Below are 13,274 nucleotides of genomic sequence, written 5' to 3' on the forward strand. Positions count from 1 at the left end.
TGCATGCGCTTCAAGTTTCTGCTCTCAGAAAAAGCGCATGTCAGAACAGCATATGAATGAAATGTTTAACCGGCAAGGCTTTAAAGCACATGCAAATAATGAACTTTTGTGATTGTGAATAAGTGCAGTGTCCCGTGAGTGTAACTCTATTGTTGCGTAAACATGTGATGTAGGGCTGCACGGTACTGGAAAAAACTGACTTTTGTTTTTCTGCAATATATGTTGCGATATGAAATACATTTAACAGATTACTTGAATAGCTCTATTTGGAAAGAATAATTCTAGAACGATTGGGGTGATTTAAATGAAATAAATCAGTGTTTTATATTTTTCAGGTAAGTATTCAAGTCCAGAAAATGAATAATCAAATGTAAAATAACACTGCATAGTCTTCACTGTATAAATTGAATATAATTATTCTGTTAAAGCAAATTTTCTCTTTGTATTTTGTTGTTTGTTAACATTCATGAAACAGAAAGCAGCAAGCCTGCTGTTACTTTAAGACCGAATATGCGGATCGTTTATAATGATACGCATCCGTTTTCTTTGTTTGCATTACCTAAGCCATAAGAAACTGTGTTTACAAGGACATTTTGACATAATTCTGTGTGTATATGTCCGTTCAAACACAAATAGATGCGGAAGTGGTCCGAACGCAATTCGGTGTTCACGTGCGTCTGCGCGGCTCCGTGTGACAGGACCTAAACACGTGCAACTTTGGTTAATCGTTGCAATTCCTTTGATATGACTATTGTGTATACGCACATCGCAATATCGATGTTAAAACAATGCATTGTGCGGCCCTAATGTGATATGAATGTACGTCGAGTTGTACAGTATTATTGGGACGGAGGCAGTAGAACTGCAACTGATCAAGCTGTCATTTCATATGCTCTTGGGGGCCCCCTGGTGGCTACGGGGGCCCTAAGCAGCCGCTTAGTCCGCTTATGCCTTGGGCCGGCTCTGCCTTCTGATGAGATTCTGGGCCTTAATAGAGTCCTCGCTGCCATCAATGGTAGTGTGACACAAGCACAGAGAGGCACCTTTACAGAGTCGAGTCACATTTATCTCTCCACTGTACGCTGGTTCCATCAGGGATAAACAGATCACAAGAGAGTCTAAAACTTGGGATGGCCATCATGGTCGACCTTGGTTTCCTTGTTGATGACCTTGTGTCTTGCGAGATTTATAAGCCAGCATTTCTCTCTGAAAGATCCCAGAAGTCTGCCTGTGAGGTCAGGGAGACCCAAGCAATTGCACGCCTCAGGATGCACGTTTCATCACTGCACGTTGAGCGCCTCATACGGCGTGTTAAGGAACACAAGTTCTTTGACACAGAGATTTCACTTCGGCTTTTTGGCAACATTAATCAGCTGTATGCTGTTGCATATTTCCTGACAAACTATGAAAACTTGCCTCTTGTAAAGGCTTGGACAAAGAAGCCAGAGTAATACTTGTGTTCTGTGAGAAACACATATTGTGTCTGTAAATAGCATTTTTTTTTTTTTCATTTAAATGTTCACACAATTTTTTTGCCAAAATGTTACAATAGTTGCGATGTTACAATAGTTTTTTTTTTTTTTTCAGCCACTTTGTTATAATTGTTTGTTTTTTAAAAAATCTATACAAATGACCAGAGGATGGTTGTTCAGTTTTAGCAATGTATAAAAACTGACCAGAGTGTGTCTGTACCTTGGTATATTACTTTTTATAAGTTGCATTTTATAGTACCTCATGTTATTTATGCACTGCTGTACATTGCACATATTCTTTGAATGTAGTATAATTATTGAATTAATTGCATTTTATATGTACTTTATTTTATTTCAAGTGCTTTTAAGCCATCTGTAATAAAAGAATACTACTTTCATGCACAGTAAATATTTACATAATAAATAGTTCTTATGATTTGACATATGTCTAATCCCTTTCTTTATGTTGTTAGCAATTGTTTGAATAATCTATAATAGTGTATTTCATTCTTATCATTTCAAACAACAGTTATAGGAACATAGGAACATAAGTAGTTTAATAAATTAATAATAGATTACATATGCACATCTCATTAAATCATTTCCAGTACTATGACATTATAATGTAAAAGACTGCATGTGTATATAATGTACTTCATGCATGTGACAAATAAATAATAATTTCTCATATATACACAGTTGAATAATTTCCATATATATATATATATATATATATATATATATATATATATATATATATATATACACTGAATATATACACACACTCACTAAGTACTAATGAAGTATACATTTAGAACACGCACACAAACAAATAACATGTATAGGAAAATATATAATTTAATAAGTTGACAACAGATCCTGTACCTTTATGGAAAAACTTGGGCCAAAAGATATGTACAAATTGATGGAAACTGATTGAATGGATTGAAATAACCATGAATAGCTGAACATTTCAAGCCAAAAGTGTTGGAAGATAAAAGTAAAAGTAATCAACCTTTTCCTTGATTGGTTCAATGAGTCCCTCATCTCTGTATATTCTTTGTATGAACATGTCGTCTTCAGTTTATTCTGGTTTGGGGTTACTTTGGCAGTTTTCCCGGACAGGGTTTAAATTAAGCCAGGATAGGCCTTAATCTAGAATAGTTAATTGTGTCTTAAAAAATGGCTTTCTGAAACACAGATTAAGTACAGACTACTAAAAACCTGGACTATGGAGTCCTGACTTAAAATAAACTAGATTAATTTAAAACCAACTGTGCTAATCTGAATTAGCATGAGAGAGGTTGCCTGTAAAACATGGAATGAACAAAATGAATGAAGAAAAGCTTAAAATTGCACGGAACTGAGAAGCAAATCCAAGGAAAACAATAGCAGCAAAAAAGACTCCAATATAAAAACAAAACTAAACAAGAGATATATTTTAAAGCAAGCAAAATACATCAGCTGTGAAAAAAAGAGAAAGAAATGCCTGGAAATATGTTTGTAATGAATTCCTTTTAAATAGATGAATTTTTTATATATAATAATCACATGATTAATGTTTTTGTTTTGTCTTTACATAGCAACAAACTAAACATAACTATTTACACATGTGATGATCAGTGTTGGAAGTCTAGAAATGATACTGGTTTGATCCAAAGCACTATCATAGTGGTTGCTTCATTGTATATTATTTAAATAAAAAAAAAAAAAACAATTCTTGTTAGCAGGTCCTCAACCCAAACACAAGCTCAACAACGCTTCACAATTCAATTTTCAGACCATGCAATGCAAATGCAAAAATGAAAAATTGAAACCAGACGTTCATTTTTCTTGTTTTTCAGTTACATCATCAATGGATATTTGTCATTTTCCCCCCTTTTTTCAATTTCACTTTTGCAAAATGATGACTTAAAAAACAATCATTTGAATAAAAGAAATTAACCGATTTTCTTTTTTTCCATTTTTTTGTCTTGTAATTTGCCGTGGGCTGTACCATTAGCACGGGGGTGTGGCCGCGGACTGCTGTCATCTCACTGATGTAACTGCTTTCTTTACACTGCATGCATGTTGAGGAGTAGTTTAAAAGACTGAACACACAGGATCATCTTTTCACTCTATCATTTTTATTATTAATATACTAGTAACTGTTCTAAATATAAGGTAGTCTGGACTGGCCAGCTGGGAAAAGTGAAATCCCGGTGGCTTGGCTGATTTGGCACATATTGTCTAGTTTGTTTGTATTTACTTATTCGTTATTACTTTATTTTATTAATATACATCATGCCCTTGGTAAGGGGGTGCATTTTACTTGGTAGGCTACAGTACAATCACGAGATCCCAGTTCATTTTCAGAGAGATAGGGCAGGCTTGCAGATCCTTCACGTCAATATATGAAAGATAAAAATACTACCAAGCGAAAATATATATTAAAAAAAATTCAGCATCATTTTAAAAATGGTTAGGTTTTAGCTCTCGTTTTTTAGCCTAGCCTAAAATATTTTATATAGGCTAGCTATAGCGCTGTCAAGATTTATATCGGTTCATTATCAAATGCTGGATTCTCGCAGTAATCCTTTGCCCTGCAAACACGTCCAGTTGGGGCCCACATGGGCCTCGCTTGGGCTAGTTGGGCTTCGGCTGGGCATGGGCTCAGGGTGGGCTGTTGTTGTTGGGCCCCACATGGGCAGTAGATAGGCTAAAGGGCTCCATTCAAAATTGACTGTGTCAGACATGGATGCTATTTTTAACAATATAGGCTCTGGGCTAGGTCCACTTTTTATACAAATTTTATTAGATTAGCTGCTGTCTGTAACTTTTTTGTGTGTTTTAAGATTGTTTTGTCAGTATCTATGTGTTTTAAATTTTATAATGAAAATGTGCAACATTCATTTTCAATCCATCCATCTAACAATCCATTTTCCTAACCGTGTTTTGTCTTACCCCGAATCAGTATACATTTATAATAAGTGTTTATATTGGGACTATTTCAGGACGGTCAAGTAGGAATCGCTGCGGAGGAGCAAAGTCCCTGCGTGACTCGTCATAGACATAAACAAGTAGCTCCGGCTGCAGTGTTCTTCCGCAAGAAGAATTCTGTTTATTAATCGCTAGAGCGCCAAATTGCAGACTGCAGCTAAACAATTGTCTTAAGAACGTTGTACGAGTTTCAAAAAGACAAGTTTGCTAACGGTTTCCCCACAAAATGTTCAAACCGTAAGCAGTGCGCACTCTGTGCAGCGCACATCTGGAAAGCTCCACCCCCATCGCCGAGCGAAAGAATCTGCCCAGCAACAACTTTGCCGCCTTTTCAGTAGTCTGCTGTCCGTTAAGGATCCTCGAGTTCACCGGTGTCGTCGTGTGGACAAAAGGCAGGTAAGAGTATAATAAACTTGGGGATGATTTTACCGCATGATGTTAACCTAAAGCTTTTTTGGAAAGTATTAGTTACGAGGATAGCTTTTAGCAAATGTTTGTGCATTAGCAAATGTAGCTTAAACCTGGTTAAAGAACAGACGACTTTAATTTATTAAGTCAGTAGCATTTGAGCTTGTTTTGAGTGTTTGACTTAAATATATTGTGCGTGCACTCTGCTGCACTTCGAGACACGGCAGGTGAAAACATCGTTTTTTTCATGCAGTGATCAATTTTGAGATTTTGGGCCAGTTTGCTCCCTTAACATGTAAGCTTTAATGTCAAAATAAAAAAACAAATGTCAACATTACACATTAAGGTGGTTATTTCATTATATTTTGTCAACTTGTGCCTTTAGATTTCTACCGTAAATCACCATACGTTAACAGGGTTTTCCTGCGTGTATTTTTTTTAGCGGCCGACAAAACAAATTTTTGTCCCGCCAAAGCCTGGTTTTGATCAGTTATTGTGATCTATGACTGATGTAGATGACTGCTGCGCTTGTGATAGAGCGCATGTTAACTGAGTGACGGAGAGAACGAGCAGAGAGCCCCCCCCCCCCTTTTTTTTTTCTTCAAAATAAGCACAGTCTTAACTCTCTCATATTTCACATATTAATCACAATCAAAAGGTCAGAAGACCCAATCCATGTTGCACATGGCGCATTCGGACAATTTTGTGGGTGTGCACTCAAAAAATGTTGACTCTTCTCTAACAAGAGAAGTAAGTTAGTTATCTTCTATTTCTATTAAAAGTTTATTCATTTATTCCAATGTGTTTTAAATATTATACACTTACTGATAATAATTAATTTAATATATATATTTTGTTTGTAGGTTGTGGGTGTCATTAGAAGTGTAAAATTTGCTCTGAGTGAAACTAATTGCCACTATGTCTCCCACAGCAACGTATGAAATTGCCTGCACAAAATTAGTCGAGTATGAACACAGATGTACCAACCGAGTCCGATTCTACAGAGAATATGGGAAGGGTGAAGCGCAGAAAGAGGTGAGGCTATTTGAATTACTACTACTAAATGGATGGTGAAAAATTTCCCAATGACACAGGAAGGACATGTTTTGTGGGAGTTTTGTTAAGTGTATTTGGCTCAAAGCTGTCAAAACGAGGGAGGTAGACAACAGATATACGATTAAGAAATAAATAATATTAAATGTAATCAGTTAATAAAAGTAACAATCACATGTTTTGGGGGGAAAAGAGATGTATACAAATGGATGTGTGCATGCCTGAAGGGAGCATGGGGTGTTGGAACAGATGTTAAGGATCAATGTGAGGGTCTCTCTGGTATCTAGAGTGTAGATACCAGAGTTGTATATATTTTTTATGTATATATTTTTTAACCAACTGTTTTTAAAACACTTAAACTCATTGATTGTGCTTGTATATTATAGATTTCTAGGCGAGTGATTTTGTCCAGTGAGGATGAGCCCCATCAGGCCTACACCTCCATCCACCCTCAAGTCATCACCTCCACTGTAAAAAAAAGAAAATGTAAGGTTGATTCAACTTGACATTATTTGTTTTCTGGAGAAAACTATTCTGTACCAAATCTTTTGTAGTTGAGCCAATTCAACATTTAATGTCTATTGGATACAGAAGTACTTAAGGATTTAAATTATATATATATAATATGTATGTATATGTATGTGTGTATTAAAAGATTTTTTTGTTGTACAAGATTTTTACAGTGTGGATTTTTGCTGAACCAACACAACAAAATTATTCATTTCAAAGTTGTGTTGTTTTTTTGTTTTACAGCGCACCGGCTGCATCCACCCTCTGATCTGTGCCGACACCTCCACCGGCTCCATCCACCCTCAGATCTCTGCTGACACCTCCATGGCCTCCATCCAACTGGCAGTACAACTTTGTGGGCCGAAACGGGAAGAGAGAGTTCAAGGCCTTAAAACTGTATGAAGTAATGGTAGGTGTGCATGTGGATAATGTTTTAAGTTGTACTGATACTAGAAAGCTGTCACAATACCCCAAACTTATAAACATTATTTACTGCTTATGTTTACTTGCACCCAAATAATCCATTTGTAATCGGATTGACAGCTCAATCAAATTAAAAGATGTTCATGTAAACACCTTAATCGATCCGACTGAGCTTGATCCGAATGAAATTTAGATCGGATTGGAAGGGGTGGTTTATTCTTTTTCTAATCCAATCCAACAGCAAAAAATGACCATGTAAACGCTTGAATCCGACTACTTTCTCATTCGTTCTCAGAAGACTCTGGGGCACATGCACAGTGCAATGTTGACACGCATTACGCAGTGCACAAAGTCACGTTCACGTCTTGAGTTGAAAAGATGCCAACAGGCAGTGGCATAGTTGTATCCCTTCGTCATAATATTGGAAATCTTTCCGTTTAAAAACAAGAAGGGGAGCCAATGGATATCATAAAAGAAGCAACGTGCAAACTTTGCGCAAGAGTTATTGCTGGTGAAAAAGTCACAGAAAGTGAAAGTAAAAAGTGACGGAGCTGTCTGACGCTGCATTAACGGAGCATATTCTCTCAGAGATGAATTTCAATATAATATGCTGGTAACGGTATATAAATAAATAATTTATTCCATTATTTATCTGGTGGCTGTACATATAGGCAAGTGGAACAAGTGAGAATAATAGAGAATACGAATCTGACGTCACGCCACATTGAGTTCTGGGTAACTTCTTTGTTTATTCGCCAGTTTATTTGTCTATTATTATTTCGTGTTAAACAGTTTTTTTTTTTTTTTTAAGTCGGTGCTTGAAGTAACGCTGCACTTAATTTTCATTGATGACTGCAGTGTTAGGAAATAGTATTATAGCCTACACTCTAAATAATTTTAATTATAGGCTATAATTCATTGTAATAATAGACCTAAAAAAATATTAAATCATTTTTAAAGATAGCTAATAGCCTAATCTTTTATTATCCTCACAGCACATATAATATTAATTTAATAATAAAAGAAGCTGAACCTAATAGTTATAATAAGACTAGAAGAATGTAACAGGCCTACATTAATTGGAAATACCAAATCCTCTTAATATTGCCAAGATTTGAAGCTGTTGACAATATCTCTTGCTATTGTCGATACATGATAATCGTCTGTTGACGCAACCTGGGTTACCGCATGTGTGACTGATATGACGTCACACGCACAGTGCGTGCGCAAACGTTTTAATCAGAATGTATATAAAACACATACAAACGGATATTTGAATCAGATTACAATGTTTAGAGTACATGTAAACAGATCTGCAATCAGATTCAATTCATTCGGATTGGTGAAAATTGGTGCATGTAAACGTAGCCACTGTGTATGGAGTTGCAAGTAAGTTGCCTAACTTGTGTGTTTAAGAGTATGTGTGTAGTTCTAATAATAATCTTAATTTATATAGCACTTTTCTTTACATAGTGGTTTTTACAGTCCTGGCTGAGAGTTGTGTTGGCACATATAAAGTAAGTGACTGTTATATTTGTTTCTTGCAGGAGGCTTAAAGAAAAGCACCATGACCAGCCAAATCACCTGTAAAGATGCAGAGAAGGCGGTCTCCAAGTGGCTCATTGGTGCTAGGGACTGGGGGGTAATAGACAGGCCCAACAGGCAACCCCTTAACAAGGACTTCAGGCTTCGGGTTCATTTGAGGTGGAAAGTAGCTAATCCTGTCTCTAACAGTGAGGGAACACTGAGCAAAAGTTTTCTTAATGAGAGTTTTCTTAATGTTTTTCTTAATTTTACTTAAATAAAAAGGTCATTAATTGTATTACTGGTCTTGTTATTATTGTAGCTCATTTAACCCAAGGTGTTTGGGTCTTTGGGACCCGTTTTAAAGGTTGCTAAAAGAAAAAAATATGCTATTTATTATTTTTTCTAACACAAACTCATTGGCCGTCTGTGTGCGGGAGTGTTGTCTTTCTGCACCTGCTATTCCCACACAAAGTTACAAAATTGTTACATTTCAAGCATTTTCACCTATTCTGACTAAGTTCTAAGAAATAATCACTAATAATGATAAAATCTTTTCAATTTTTTTTTTTTTATTGAATTTCCTTGGTTTCTCACAAAAAAACAAACTATCATAAATGCGATCTCACAGGGGTAAATGGCTAAAGTAAACATCTGTCAAGTATTTTTTACATGAATTGTTATGGCTGTGTTGATTTAAAAGCCTAATAATGTGGTGGGTCCACCAGACCCGGTAAAATTGGCTGTGTAAAAAAATATGAACACAGGTTACAGAACTGTATGGGCTGACAGTAAAATAAATCCCCAAAAATGAATTTGTTAGCCCATAATAATAATGGTTATTACCCTTAGGTAGAATAGCAGGGGCCCATGATCAGCCCACAGGTAAGTGTGGGCCCCAGATGGGAGAAACCTGGGTTGCCCGTGTGGGTTTTAGCTAGGGCCCATGTGAAGCCCAACTTCAGCCCATCTGGGCTTGCCCACATGGGGCCACCATGGAACCCCCGGACAAAATTAACTGGGCCCCATCTGGGCTGCCCAGATGGGGCCCACTCACCAGCCCATATCCAACCCTTATGGGCCCCACATGGGTGTGTTACACCACAGGCAACAAATAATGCCGAATAAGTCAATAAATAACTACAAACAAGATGGGCAGTGCCAAATCAAAGTATTTGTATTTATTTATTAAAATAATGGAAAATAAATCATAGTGCTCCTGACTTGCAGCATAGATATATTTGATTTGCCTAATCTCCGTCAAACCGCCTGTACTGTAATGAACAGAGTTAATAACTGTGCTGGATTTAAGGTTATTTTAAGCGAATGAGCGTGTGAAGTGCGGAAGCTCAAGCGGTTGCCGTGGTAACGAACGATGCCCGCTAAAGAAAACATCTGCATTTTTACTGTACAAATATTGTATTACAAACAAGAGCTAAAAACTTAACAATGTTTTGTATATTTTTTATAAATGTTTTGTATAGCTATTTTCGCTTGGTAGTCTTTTTTATCTTTCATATATTGACGTGAAGGATCTTGGCAAGCGCTGCTGCTCGAGCTGCCCTCCGTCAGCCTATCCCTCTGAAAATGAACTGGGATCTCGTGGTTGTACTGTAGCCTACCAAGTAAAATGCACCCCCTGACAAAGGGTATTGTATATTAATAAAATAAAGTAATAACGAATAAGTAATTGTAAATACAAACAAGCTGGGCAACGTGCCAAATCAGCCAACCCACCGCGATTTTACTTTTCCCAGCTCGCGATGGCCTGTCCGGACTGTCTATATTAAGCACAGTTATTATATTAATAATTAAAAATGATAGCACTTCGGGTGAAAAAGGTCATCCTCCATTCTTTTAAACTGCTCCTCAACATGCAGTGTAAAGAAAGCAGTTACATCAGTGAGATGACGGCAGTCTGCGGCCACACCCCCCGTGCTAATGGTACAGCCCACGGCGCAAATTACAAGACAGAAAATGGAAAAATAGAAAATCGGTTAATTTCTTTTATTCAAATTATTGTTTCTTAAGTCATCATTTTGAAAAGAGTATGCCAAAACTCCCCGGATGGTCTACTATTTCCGGTAGATTTTCGAAGTGTGGATCCGTGCACACTATGGCTGCGTTCCAGTTCGGTTTTTAAATGCCCTTCCCTCGCTAACTTCACTCGGTCTCGTTGACTCGGATGTACGTCATTGCTTACGTTGCACGAGTGCCCACTTCTGGCGGAACCTTTGTATGGGCTGAACTGGAACGTCCTAAGCCCTTGATCACTTGGAATCCGCAATGGAGCTGATTTATTATTTATTTTTTCCCCTTACAAAATTGTTTAATACAGCATTCTATATGTGTGTTTTAAATGTTTAAAAAATAATTAATATATCATAGAGTTGTTTGTGGTGGGGTAAATTAAGCGCGATATGCGGTGACGTCACAATTGTGTTGCATTGTGGGTTATGGAGCTGCCTGAAGTGTACATATGAAGTAGACTCGCTCCCTCGGTCAAAATCGAGGGAGCGAGGGTCTGTCCATATAAACTTCCCTCGTCCACTTCACGAAGTGGAACGCACTTCAAAATGGCGGCAGGGATTCCCCCGAGGGGAAGTGTTTAGGGAAGTTCGCGAGTGCGTGTCTAAAACCGAACTGGAACGCAGCCCAAAAAGGCTAATATTGCCCACAACCCATTGCGCGTTGTACGAGGATTCAGTTCAGAACTACAAACACGAGTAAAAAGTGTTAAAAAACTACAAAACATGGCGAATATGCACGATCGACGCTGACAGGCTGTTTGAGTGACTAATAATCAGTTCAAACTGATAGAAAATATTTATTTAATGTTATATGTGTTATTTTTCATCTGCAATGTGGACTTTTATAAAGATCTGATTGGCCATTAACTTTTAAATGCATCATTATGCATTAATATGAGGAGAGTTCTCCACATGAAAGACTCGCGACTGCAGATCAACGTGCTGCATTTCTCTCTGATACGGTAGGAAATTAGCTAAATGAAATGTGGAGGATGTAAGATGATTGGCAGGGCAGTTTATGGTGACTGGATGCGACAGAGAGCAAAGACGCAATTGTATGACATGATGGTATGTCCCAAAGCTTGTCTACTCTCTTGCTACACACTCAAAAGTAAGTACTTTTTGTTCACAGAAAGAGTACATACTTTTAGCGCGTAGTATAGGCGAATTGGGACGCAGCAAATGACTAAAAGTAATCCGCCATTTTGTCCGACAAAGCAGATAGCAGTTAGAAGATTAACCTCGGTGGAGTTAAACTTTTGTATATTATATTTTGTATATTGACATCTTTCCGCGTTTGAAACAACATTGATTCTCATGTTCATTCATGTTTATTTGATGCTATAAATGGACTAGTAGTAAGAGATGATCGGTTTACGAGCCTCTTGAGTTGAGGCATTATACAGCAATCTGTCACGACACATTAAAGAAAACGGGTTTTATTGTTTGAATTTCTTAAAAAAAAACTACAGTTTTAAAGCTGGGACTTTGTTAAATATCATAAGTAACCTGCTCTGTCTTGTCTGTCGACGTGTTGTCAGTGTCCTCCTTGCTCCGTGATACATTTATTACTGTGTGTGGCGTCACAGCGCCACGGCTTGACAGATAAAGCAACAGTAACTAAGGGGGGTGGGTCTTTGCGAAGGGTCAGTTCGGCTAGGTATACATCCGCGCTAAAATATCAAGGTGAAAGTCATCATAGCTTGCGTAGTATAGACCCAGCTCCCAACCCAACTTTGAGAATAGATTAACGGCGATATTTTTTTTAATCGCCCGATAAGAGTCTCACGTTAACGCAGCACGTTAACGCCGATAACGGCCCACCACTAATATATATATAAATATATATATATATATATATATATATATATACACATACGCATACATACATACATACATACATACAGTGTATATCAATATCGACATATATCCAAGTAATACACGAGTCTTCTTTGAAACACAACGTTAATCTGAAGTTAAACCTCCTCCTGGTAGGTTTAATTTAAGCCTCAATTTAGTCCTGGAGTAGCTCTAGTCTTCCTCCAGGAAATCAGTTTATTAAACTCTGGACTAGACTAAGTCTAGGACTATTTTAAACCATGACAGAGAAAGCAGATTTCTGTTAATCTGGTTTAAAGGGCCATTTTATTCTAGGACTAGGCTTAATCTCTGTCAGAGAAACCACCCCCTAGTGTAAATTGTATAGGCTAATTGGTTAAACAAAACCCAAGTGTACATGTACTGTATGCAATCAGTCATCATGATGTTACTAAACATATATACAGGTGCTGGTCATATAATTAGAATATCGTGAAAAAGTTCATTTTTTTATTGTAAATTATTTTAAGAAATTAAACTTTCATTTATACTAGATTCCCTACATGTAAAGTAAAACATTTTTTTTTAATTTGTTGATTAGGGCGTACAGCTAATGAAAGTCCAAAATCCAGTATCTCAAAATATTAGAATATTTACATTTGAGTTTCATTAAATGACCATCCCTACAGTATAAATTCCAGGTATCTCTTGTTCTTTGAAACCACACTAATGGGGAAGACTGCTGACTTGGCAATGGTCCAGGAGACAATCATTGACACCCTCCACAAAGAAAGTAAGTCACAGAAGTTCATTACTGAATGTGGTGGCTGTTTACAGAGTGATGTATCAAAGCATATTAAATGCAAAGTTGACTAGAAGGAAGAAATTGGGTAGGCAAAGGTGCACAAGCAACAGGGATGACCGCAAGCTTGAGAATACTGTCAAGTAAAGCAGTTTCAAACACTTGGGAGAGCTTCACAATGAGTAGAATGAAGCCGGAGTCAGCGCATCAAGAGTCACCACACTCGGACATCTTCAGGAAAAGGTCTACCAAGCC

General features: G+C 37.2%; 1 long non-coding RNA gene across 1 annotated transcript; it reads left to right on the forward strand.

Moving 5' to 3' along the window:
- The first annotated feature begins 4,561 nt into the window (after positions 1-4,561).
- LOC125269772 lies at positions 4,562-8,667 on the forward strand. The gene is made up of 5 exons (XR_007185191.1): positions 4,562-4,847; positions 5,791-5,894; positions 6,299-6,398; positions 6,666-6,831; positions 8,393-8,667. It is a non-coding gene; the product is annotated as an uncharacterized LOC125269772 (long non-coding RNA).
- The last annotated feature ends 4,607 nt before the right edge of the window (positions 8,668-13,274 follow it).

This window comes from Megalobrama amblycephala, linkage group LG6 (assembly GCF_018812025.1).
Source record: "Megalobrama amblycephala isolate DHTTF-2021 linkage group LG6, ASM1881202v1, whole genome shotgun sequence".
NCBI classification, from domain to species: Eukaryota; Metazoa; Chordata; class Actinopteri; order Cypriniformes; family Xenocyprididae; genus Megalobrama; species Megalobrama amblycephala.